The sequence below is a fragment of the Sprattus sprattus genome, assembly GCF_963457725.1.
Source record: "Sprattus sprattus genome assembly, chromosome: 15".
NCBI lineage: Eukaryota > Metazoa > Chordata > Actinopteri > Clupeiformes > Clupeidae > Sprattus > Sprattus sprattus.
In genome coordinates, this window is record NC_137913.1 from 1,272,871 (window position 1) to 1,277,825 (window position 4,955).

Sequence of the window (4,955 nt, forward strand, 5' to 3'; positions counted from 1 at the left end):
CTTGCTTTTGACGGTATTTTTTTTGAAACAGTGGAATTACAGAGAATGTTTTAATGGAATTGTGTTTTAGGGAATGGTTTTAGCCACAGGACCGGCACGCTCACTCCGCTCCACCCAGTGTGTGTGTGTGTGTGAGGGAGGGCAGGAGGTGGGACTGGAGTGTGTGTGTGTGTGTGTGTGTGTGTGTGTGTGTGTGTGTGTGTGTGTGTGTGTATGTGAGAGGGAGGGAGGGAGGGAGGGAGGTAGGGAGGTGGGACTGGTGTGAGGGTGTAGAGTGTAGTGACCTGCCCCCTGTTATGTCATGTGCCTATGCACACACCGTTCTCTATCCGTCTATGCCTTACCAGTCTGTGTCCTCTCAGTATGCTGCCTGTACATGCTGCAGTGGATCAGTCTGTGCTCTCTGCTGCCCCCTCCTGCAGTGGAGTCACATCTACTCCCCAGATCAGTATGTGTCCTCTCAGTATGCTGTCTGTACATGCTGCAGTGGATCCACATGTATTCTCCAGATGCCTAGATTGATACCTGCCCAGGTTACTGTCTATAGTGGGTGTGTGCGTTTGTGTGTGTGTGTGTGTGCGCTGATCTAGAGCTGTCCGTTGGGTCACTGTGCAATCAGTAATTTGTAGGTCTGTGTCCCGTTATGTCTGGCTGCTACCTGTAGGCTGGTGATCTACCTGTAGCCTGATCTACCTGTAGGCTGATCTACCTGTAGCCTGATCTACCTGTAGCCTGATCTACCTGTAGGCTGATCTACCTGTAGGCTGATCTACCTGTAGCCTGATCTACCTGTAGGCTGATCTACCTGTAGCCTGATCTACCTGTAGGCTGATCTACCTGTAGCCTGATCTACCTGTAGGCTGATCTACCTGTAGGTTGGGTTAGGGTCTCCCTGTAGGTTAGTGATCTACCTGTCATCAGTCTGACTGCCATCCTGTAGATCCAAACCCCCTTTAACCAGATGGCCATCTGTAGCATGTAGATCAGGGCAGAAAAGTGCAACATAGAGAGGAGCTGTGTGTGTGTGTGTCACCCCTTGCTCCAGCACCTCACTGGCTCCAGCGAGGTGTGTTTGTGTGTGTGTGTGTGTGTGTGTGTGTGTGTGTGTGTTTAAAGCATAGACAACTCAGGTCCCTTACTCCCCTTAAAGCCAAATATAGCTCCACAAGTGCAAATGGAAAAGATTTATGTTCAATGTGTAGGCCGGGACTGGTCTGTGTGTCTGTTCAATGTGTAGGCAGGAAGTGGTCTGTCTGTGTGTCCAATGTGTAGGCTGTTGGTAGATTCACTTACTTGCTTGTCTGTCATGTTTTTCCTGAAGTTTTATTTGTTTTATTTTATTGTTTTATCCTGTAACTCTTTTTTGATCACTTGGTCAGTTATTGTTGCATCACATCAGCTGATTTTGAGATCAGTGATTTTTTTCAAATAATCATTCAGTGTTATATGATTTGAAAATCAGCCCCACATACAAACACGCATTAAACACATGTCCACGCATTACAATCTTATGTTTTTTAAGTGCCTTTTTGAGGAAAAAAAACTTCAAGTTCACATTTGCAATCCTGTTGTTTTCTGAAGTTATTTATTAAAGTAAAAACCCAACAAGTGTGTGTCAAGTGTCTTACTGAGTCCTGTGTGTGTGTGTGTGTGTGTGTGTGTGTGTGACCAGTGTCTCACTGAGTCCTGTGTGTGAGTGAAGTAGTATTCACAGAGATCTATTAATATGCAAAGGAATAAATGCTGCACGTCCTACTCTGGTAGCTCTCAGTTCGACATAGCCTTATGCTAATTATATGTAAATCCCCACCCCGCAAGTTGACGGGATTGGTTCCTGAGGTTTGTGATGTGTGAAGCTCAGGCTGTCCGATTGGTTCCTGAGGTTTGTGATGTGTGGAGCCCAGGCTGTCTGATTGGTTCCTGAGGTTTGTGATGTGTGGAGCCCAGGCTGTCTGATTGGTTCCTGAGGTGTGTGATGTATGGAGCCCAGGCGGTCCGATTGGTTCCTGAGGTGTGTGATGTATGGAGCCCAGGCTTTCTGATTGGTTCCATAGGTGTGTGATGTATGGAGCCCAGGCTTTCTGATTGGTTCCTTAGGTGTGTGATGTATGGAGCCCAGGCTGTCTGATTGGTTCCTGAGGTGTGTGCTGTATGGAGCTCAGGCTGTCTGATTCACTGATTGGCTGCAGTTTCAAAGTTGAAATCCTCCACCATGGCGTTGACTATTTCACTCATGATCTGTCGTGTGTCATATAAAAAAAGACACCACATGCACATGTTAAAGGTTAAAAACTGGATTTATTTATTCCAGCTGTAGATTAAATTTGACTCTACTATATGATATGAAAAACATCAATGCTATTGTTAACATTAACAAACAAAACACATTTCTATCAAAACTGTTATTTTAGTTTGGGTTAAAAATGGCTCAAAACTTCCTCCACTGTTTAAAATGATTCTGAACCTTGCCAGGCCGATGCTGCCGTAGTCAACCATTAGGGACTCCTTCTATTCATCTCTGCCCGTATCTGTCTCTACTAAGATATGCTTACTTGGTATGCTTTTACCCACGACTATTTCAACTGTGTTTACTTGTTTACTGTGACATTATTTACTATTTACTCCCCGTCTGATTGACACGCTGGAGTTCTGGCGCACACACACACTTCCTGCTGCTCCCAGCCGGGGCAGGGGCTATAGGCGTGTCGCCGTCGGCAACCGCCACTGGGACTGATTCAATTCAATTCAAAAGGCTGAATTGACATGACTGCATACCCGTTGCCAAAGCATGTTTACATAAAATGTACAATCACAATTAACATCAATAAATAATACAAAAAACAATACGTTATAGATGGTAACAATGTGGTGTATAAACATATATAACAGGTTCATTTTCAATTATTAAACATTAAGTATTAGTTATGTGGGACAGGGGGTTCACATTACTGTGGAGCTCATGACAGGCTGATACATATTTTGCTGCCAGTCTACAGCAGTCCTCCCTATCCCAGTAGAACTGAAAACCCTAGAAATCTTTCTCTATCTCTCACACAAACACACACACACCTAGCTGTCAGGAAACAGGCATCATCATGAGTCATCATTAGTAAAATTGTTTGTAAATATATTAGTCAACAGCTTGGGAGGTAAATCACAACACTCAATCTCAGCTAGGTTCATCCCCATTGCCCAGATCTACAAAATGAAACACACCAACCAACGCAATGACAACTTTCCCTATCCAGTGACACACCGTGCTTCCCGAAGGTGATTGGTGCTGCGCACTGGCCGGCCAATTGCAAAGAAGCAGCTGTCTGCCTGCCGTGGCAAACTTGTTAACCCCGTCTGACCGAGTGCCCACTCCCTCCCGATAATAACGCTCTTCTTTCACTCTCAACCCGAGGCACTAAGCTGCAACGGAGAAGATTTTATCAGCGCAGACATGGCTACAAATGGCCATCCCGTGTTGTTACTGCTATCAGACATTAAAACGGCCGGGTTGGACGACTCGGCTGCCAGGCGACTGTTTATGGAACACCATCTGGAGAACATTAAACTTAGGCTACTGTACCATCTTCCTGTTGACAATTATTCATGGACCTCTGCACCTGGTAAGTTTGAAACACACATGTATGTCTGTCAGGTATATTGCGTTTGAGTTGAGCCATCGCCTTCATTGTCAATACTGTAAACACCAGCTAGCATTAGCTTCTAATTCAGGTTCATTCTGCCCATGGCGTGGCAGTTCTCCTATCTTCGGAGTCTGTTCGCTGTCCAAAACAGTTTTCAGGGGAGACAAGACGGATAAGAACTTGGCCAATAGGATTGCTAAGAAGGCTTATTTTTTTTTAAATGTACTTTGTTTCTCCCATTCTAATCAAAACTTTTGTTCAGGACCCATACTGCTATCTTAATGGAAAACGCTGCCTCACCAGATAGCCATTGACTAATGACCCTATTATGCCACAATGTATGCCCAAGCTAGACATAACAATTCACAGAAATAACCGTTAAACATCGTCTGTGCTGCTACGTTGATCGGCGACTTTGTACAGATTCATTCTCGTTTCATAAACTTGGGCAAAACACAGCGGGCGACACAACGCTTTGTCAGGCTGCGAGTGTGTCTGTGAGCTGGTATTCATGTATTCATACTTTTCACCCCGTCACTCCCTCCGTAGTTACCGTAGCCTACATGTTGTTTGTGTCTCTGTCGGCAGGGAGGCGATGTCCTTTCTCTTGGGACCTGCGCACTGTGCCCGAGGATAGACTGGCAATGTGAGCGGATGTTTTACATTAGCGCGTCAACAACACCCAGTTACAACAACAATACGATTAATCAATAACCCGGGATTTTCAACTAGCTGAATGCTGTCTTGTGAATAGAGCAAGCTGTATGTCCAACTGTCAACTAACTGCTACCAGAACTGACAGAAGGGACTCGATGTGTTTGCAGGACCTGTCATTATGGGACAAGGAGGAAAAACACCCTAACCGCCACACACACACACACACACACACACACACACACACACACACACACCCTGCAAGCTGACATTCTTCTCCACATTTCTCTTGACACCATGATGGACATCACAGCCAAGGATAAAAACCTGAAGCATTGTAAGAGAATAGACAGAGTTAATGACGAGATCCCAGATGGCGGCTGACTGTGGCCCAGATGTGGCCCGGATGTGGCCCGGATGTGGCGGGTCTGCTCCGACTCGCCGGCTACCAGAGGCAGATTAGCCCAGAAGGGACTGATGTCACACAGATGATCATGCCTCCTCACACACACACCACTCATTTCAACACAGCAGCAGACTCCTACACACACACACACACACACACACACACACACCACTCATTTCAACACAGCACCAGACTCCTACACACACACACACACACACACACACACACCAGTCATTTCAACACAGCAGCAGACTCCTACA